Source organism: Carcharodon carcharias, chromosome 17 (assembly GCF_017639515.1).
Source record: "Carcharodon carcharias isolate sCarCar2 chromosome 17, sCarCar2.pri, whole genome shotgun sequence".
Classification (NCBI taxonomy): Eukaryota; Metazoa; Chordata; class Chondrichthyes; order Lamniformes; family Lamnidae; genus Carcharodon; species Carcharodon carcharias.
Window position 1 is genome coordinate 103204813 of NC_054483.1, and position 7487 is coordinate 103212299.

The window sequence follows — 7487 nt, forward strand, 5'->3', positions numbered from 1 at the left end:
AACGGTCAGACACTAAGTTAGCTCTTAACAACATAAGAAATCATATAGGATCCTTCTTTTACTCTGCAGTGACCCTCTGATGGAAAGTGTGTGTGGACATTAATCAAAGGCAGCATCAGGCTCAGCTGTGATACCCTCCACAGTAGAATAACCTGCTGATAACTGCTATCCAGACTTGGGGGGAGGCTACCCATCACCTGAGTGACCCTATAACAATTGGAGTCATTGTGTCAGGCAGAGAAAATAAAGGGCAAAGGGAGTGAATTGTGTTTCCCACACATGGACTCTTCCACAATTTTAATTCTTTCCAGATCTGTGGATGAACACAGAAAAAAGTCTTCTTTTAGCAAGATTTGACGACTTAATCCATATTTATTTGTAACTCAGTGTACCTATGTGTTTGTATGTTTAATAAAGTCACACTAATCAAGTGAATGACAGGGTAATTCCACTCCAGGCTTATGTCGATGTGATTCTGTACAGTTCTCCAGAGGCTGGACAAGGCTGTGATGTTATCAGTTTACTGACATGTCATGGAATGCAATTAATAATATTAAATCTTTGCACATCTGTTTGCTCTGCAGCACCAACTCCTGGACTACACCAGGCTGAATCTCCATTCCCCCTCATATTGGTCAAACCAGATACAGACAGCGGGTTTCCTTCCCTAAAGGACATTAGTAAACCAGTTGGGTTTTATGCCAGCTTCACAGTCACTCGATTTGTTTTAAGCTTAATTCAAATTCTTGTCAGGATTGCATCCAATTATGCAGCCACTTCACTACTGTGCTCCTTTTAAAGGGTTAAATTCCCTCCTCCAGCAGTCTGTGATCACCCTGAAGTTTACTGACTCTCCTTAGAATGAGTTTAAACATTGTGAGGCTGATGTATCTTATCCATTGGTTAATGAACAGGTGCAACACGAGCTCCTCACAGTCACAAGGATCCGATTTTCTCTCTCTGTCTGGTGTAGGGACATTCCTGATGAGTTCACAGACATAATTCACACTCGTGAGAATCAGAAACCTTTGACCAAAGGGACTTGCTAATTAACACTCAGTACGAGGAGTGTTGATAACGACATGGCTACCAACTTTCTGTTGGGGGTGGTAAGACTATATATCAGTACCTGTTTTCATAAATTGTGTGTGAGGAGATAGGAGCAGTTGTTGCAGCAAGTCAGAAGCCATACACTGCAGGTTCAATCCCAGTATTGCGACCAGGACAGGAGATTGAAGTATGAATGTTGAGAGTAGATTCAAAAGAATGATTTCCTCAGAGGGGGAATAAAAAAGAACAGCCATAATCTTAGAAGTAAAAGCCCCACACTAACTTTTAAAGGAAACCTGGAACTCTCCCAAAAGGCTGGGTGAGAATTACAACATTCAAGACTGAGATTGAAAGTTTTCTAGCCCCTTGAGCCTTTTCTGCCATGCAGTAAGATCCACAGTTGATCTGTTACCTAACTTCATACAGCCACCTTTGCTCCATATCCTTTCATATCTCTGGTTAACAAAAATTCAAAATTAACATAGTATCAGTCGCCATTTGTGGAAGAATTGCAAGCTGTACCACTCGTTCCACGTAGAGGTGTTTCCTAACTTCACTATTAGAGGTGGGCCTTTCAACTGTTAAGACAATGTCCCCGAGCCCTGGATTCTCTGAATGTAATATATTAGGGAATATATTAGCAATAGATAAAAGATTAGAATACAATGGAGTAGAAGGGGGTAGTATATTAGCATTGAAAGAGGATTGGTTAGTGGACAAGCAGAGAGTAGGGTTAAATGGGTATGTTCAGGTTGACAGGCCGAGTGAAGTGCAGCAAGGATGTGTGCTGGGGCCTTATCTATTTCAAATCTATATTGATGAGTATAATGTATTGAAGTTTGCTGATAAATTCAGAGCTGGGTAGGAATGTAAGCTGTAAGGAGTATACAGAGACTGCCAAGATAGACAGGTTAAGTTAATGGGCAACTAGGTGGCAGGTGAAACATGCTGTGGGGAAGTTTCACTTTGATAGTAATAGAAAAGCGGAACTTTTTTTTAAAAGCATGAAACTTGTAACTGTTGACAGTCAGAGGTACTTGAGTATACCCATAAATTAATATGCAGGTGCTGCAAACAATTAGGAAGACAAGTTGCATGTTGCTCTTTATTGGAAGAGGATTGGAGTACTAGAATAAGGAAGTCCTGCTACAATTGTACAGGGTTTTGACAAGACCACACCTGGAATACTTTACGCAGTTTTGATCTCCACATTTAAGGAAGGAGGCGGTATAGCAAAGGATTACTAGATTGGTTCCTGGGATGAGGGGGTTGGCCTAGGAGAGGCTGAGTAGTTGGACCCTGCAGTTTAGAAAAATGAGGTGAACTCATTGAAACATACAAGATGCTGAAGGGTACGCATTTTTTTCTCCTGCCTCAGGAATCTAGAACACAAGGCCACAATCTCAGGATAAGCGGCAGAGATGAAAAGAAATTATTTCACTCAGCGTTATGTATCTTTGGAATTTCTACCCAGAGGTTTATGGATGCTTATGGATATACTTAAGGCCAAGATATATTTTTGGTCTCTTGGGAACTAAGGCATATGGGGAGTAGCCGGGAAAGGGGAATTGTGGCAGATCAGCCATCACACTGAATGGTGGTGCAGACATGATGGGCCATAATATAAAATCTGGGGTGGAAACCATTGGTCCCAGGGTTTTGTCACCGTATGGTGCCATTACTTTTTCCATGACAGTTACTTTGCTAACATTAATTTTGGTGTATTCCTATCCGATTCTGTATTTTTTTCCCCCCTGGGATGACACCTGACATGCTATTGTAAATCATCTACTGTAAATGCCGAGAAACTAATTACTCAACATGTTCACCATTTACTAATTTTTTGACAAATTCCCCATCAGTTTTCAAAGGGCGCCACATTACTCTTGGCTACTCTTTTTACTAAGTGTAAAGATGATTATTTATTATCCCTTGCTAGTTTATCATACTTTTTGTCATTGCTTTCTCATGTTTTTTGTATTTCTCCCAGTTACCAGGATCTCCAGGTTTTGCATTTTTTAAACTGGTTTTCTTTCAGTTTTATGTTAATCCTTTCCCTTTCAGTCATCTTCTATTTTCCCCATTCAGATTTGCCCATTTTACTGTGAACAGTCTCTGTCACATCACATTGAATTCAGCTTTGCCCAAATCTGGAATCTTAGTAGCTGTTTCATGCTTTTTCCTTTCAAATGCTATGGCGGCTTTTAGATAAATTTTCACATTTTTCAGGTGTTAACCTAATCTGATTCATTATTAAATCTAATATGGTCTTCCCTCTCAATAGTTCTAAGACAATTTGTTTCAGAAAACTATCCTAAATAATCAGATTCACTATCTGTCTAACAGGAATTAGTTTGCTTATTCCAATCGATATGAAAGTTAAAATCCCATTGAAACCACTCTGCTTGTGTTACATAGTTGCCTAATCTCTATATTTATACATTCTACCACTTAGCTGCTACTGGGATAGGCTTGGGGCAGTGGGAGTGTTGCTATACACAACTCCAAATAGTCTTATAATCTTTTCTACTTATTAATTCTACCCATAAAGTCTCTACTGTCTGCTTAACTTTATCATTGAAGTGATCACATCCTTAAATCAGTTATTCTTCCCCGCTACCATTTTCCACATCTTTCCTATCAACTATAAAATCTGGTTCCCAGCACTGACTGCCTTCCAGCCATATCTCAGTAATGGCTGTTGTGTCATACCCTCCAGTTAGAATTTGAGCTTGCTATTCATTCACCCTAATGTATCTGTTCTTTACTTACATTTATTTCTCACCTGGCTTAAATTATAACTTTTAGTCTTCCCTTTACTTGTAGTGCCTAATACACAATTTATGTATATTATTCTGTTAGCTTCACTTTCACCTCCCTAATTTGCTTATCCCTACATGAATTTGTACTTGGCTCAAGTGATAATCCAGCAATTAGAACCCTTGAGGCCCTAATTTCTGATACTCTCCAAACAGGGCCCGTCTACTCTTTCCTATGTTGTCAGCCCCAACATGGACATGCAGGTAAGATGTTCCCCTTGCTTGGGGAGCCTAGAACCAAGGGACACAATTTCAAAATAAGTATCGAAGTGAGAATTTTTTTTTTTCAATTCAGTCATGAATCTTTGGAATTCTTGACGCCAGAGGGTGTGGAAGCTCAGTCATTGAGTACGTTTAAGGTAGAGATTGACATTTCTAAATACCAATGGCATAAAGGGATATGGGGATAGTGAGAGAAAAAGGCACTTAAGTGGGTGATCAGCCATGATTATATTGAATTGTGGAACAGGCGCGATGGGCTGAATAGCCTACTCCTATGATCAGAAAAGAATCAATCCTCCCCCAATATCCTTTCAAACTGGATAGAGTTGTCCCTCTCCCTGGAATTAGGTAGCCAATATCTGATGCTATCAGCCCCTCTAATTATCCAATCCCCTAGAATTGAAACATAGCTGCATTTGCTGCCCATGTGGTGCATGCATTGTTTGACTCTTTTACACAATTTGTCATTGAGGGGGTCGGTGTACGCAGCATCCAGGACCAAAGCACTGCTCAAATCATCACAATTTAGCAGCTGAGTCCCGCAGTGAGCAGTTAATTAAAATTTCTTCCTTGTTGACTTGCTGGGCTCAAATCTGTAACGTTGACACCTTCACATTTTCAAATTCACAAGGGGGTCCCTGTAAATACTGCCCAACACTGCCGACAACACCCTGTGCCTAATGACATATTCCCTGAGAACTGATTTTGAAATTCTCACATGCATGCTTATGCAGCCCTACTCAAGTAGGCCATAACTGCACATGTGCAGACTGGGTGCAACAAACGTCACTAATTTCCATGCACACGCACACCAGTGCACGCCTGCAGACTGCCATCTTGTGTTGCAACCTTCTTCCTTTAGACAGCCTACTGCTCCAAGATGCCATGGTCTACAGTCTGGCTGTTGTTCTGAGTGTTTTTATGCTCAACAATACATTGTTCCACAGGATCAGTTTGTGAATCCTCATTATCGCATCTGTATTTCCCGTTACCATATGTACCATTGGTCACACTGACCTCATTCTGATACTTCAAATCTAAGAGGTGTGAAGACGGTCTGAAACAAACTGTGCAGATGCTTTCTCCCTCCCTAGGTCTCCAACTCGCAGTCCAGCTCACTGACGCCAAACCAGAGATGTTGTTCACTCATGTCCACAAGCTCTCTCAATCCAGATGCACAGCCTGCTCTGCCACTATTACTTAATATATTTACTTAAGTTTTTTTTTTTGCACTCTAACTTGAACTAAGCACCAAAACACCAAACATTTTAAAATACTTAGCCTACAGCTTACACAAGCCACTACAACTATTCCAGAAAAAACAGCAGCACCTTCCCCTTCTGCATCAAATGCCCACACTTTCACTCGGGTTACAATGCACCCCATTTATGATGACTGGAGCACTATGTAAATGGAGTTGAGATACAGGTTAGCCATGATCTAAATAGTGGAATAGACTCCAGGAGCTGAATGACCTCCTCCTTCTCCAATTTTCTTGTGGAGTTGAAGACGGTCTCGGTGATAACTCAGCCAAGTGGGCCATTTCTCATCAACAGTGGGCTACAGCAAGATGTTTCACTATGACAGGCATCACAACCCAAGCCCAACTCCATTCAGCACTGGTTCAACAAACAGCAATCAAGAGGCTACTTTGGCTGACATAGAAGATAGAACTTGCATTTATCCATATATTTCACATCAGGATATCAGAAAACGCTTCACAGCCAATTAAATATTTTTGAACCGTGTCACTATTGTCAGAGATAAACACAGGGACCAATTTGCATGCAATAAGGTTCCACAAACAGCAAGGTAAATGGATAGTTAATTTGATTTTACGGTGGTTAAGGGGATAAGATGTTGGGTCTTCATACTGGGAGACCTCCCCAACTTTGCTTTGAAATAGTGTCATACACAATCTTTTACAACTAGCTGAGGGGTCATGGTTTAATGTCTCATTTCAAAGATGTAACCTTCAGACAACACACCAACTCTGGATACCGCATACGGAGTGCCAGCCTGGCTTAAGCGTTTGACTGGGACTTGAACCAAGTGAAAGCTCGCTCCCTTCACAGGGAACAAAGGGACAACATCTTTGGAGGGATAAGTGGGAACAACAGTGCATTACCAAAGTCAGAATCAAGAGGCTACAGAAAATGACAGTCTCAGCAACATTCCGAGTATCAGTGCATCCCAAGATTCAACAGATACCCTACAGCTTCTTCATTACATGTGGCCGAGCCAGTAACTCCTGTTCAACAAAACAGAACCAACATGCCAAGATTATTGAAAAACAGGTGGCCATTCAGCCACTCACTTAGATTATAGCTGCTCTGTATCCTTTAGAACCATACAGCATTGGAAGCATTTTGGCCCATGTCTTTGCCAGCATTTTGAAAGAGCTACTCAATTAGTCCCACTCCACTGCTCTTTTCTTGCCTTTGATCTCTGTCCCTTTAGTTCACATTATCAAACTTTTTGAAACAAGAATGGTTTTTAAATTTGGAGCAGTTAAGTTGAAACTATTCACGTGCTTTCCTAATTATTGGCAACAACAAAGGATGGCACCCTCTGATGCTCACTAGGAACACAAGTCATGTCTCAGATAAACTTCACCTGGTTAGGAAATACGTTTTCTTTACAAAATAGCTTGCAAGATGTTTGAATGTTCTTCCCCATCAATTGTACCATAGTTCAAAAATATTGAATCACATTAAGGGCACACAGAAAAATCAGGAACCACCCTCCCCCCCAAAACAGACAGTAAGTAGAATATTCTGTAACCAGTCAGATTACTCCCATTTCAGCCAGATGATATGTGCATGCACAGCCCAGGCATGAGATGTGATTATAAAAGTAGTGGTGCAGCACAGTTCTGGCCAGAATAAAGTGAAAGTAGTGCCTACTCTGGTAATATAAGGTTTTGCTCAGGAATGATTTTCAATGTGGCTAATCCAACTATAAATACTTTGCTACTAAATTAAAACTGAGCCAATCCAAAATAGCAGCAATGCCACCTGCAGGAGTGAGATTCAGTTCAAACAGGAAACAATAACCAGAGCCTTGGGGTCAGAGATGATAGAGCTCCCTACCAATGATGTCGAACCACAATCACTTTGAGGGAATTGAGCTTTACCCAAACAATACTCCAAAAGCAGGAATTAACCATGGGAACTTTCAGTTCCAAGTATTCATGTTCATTTAATTTATCCCTCTGAGCATTTGCCTTCGGGGTGCCTCTCCTCCCTCACCCCAGGACTAGTTTAATTTTTCCATATCAACAGTTGTTGAATTCACTGCTTTCAGGAGATGATTCAGAAAACAGACCAGCAGCATACCTTTAGTTACTTCTATCCTGCATCCACACATTTTAAAACAAAAGACACACAAAAGATG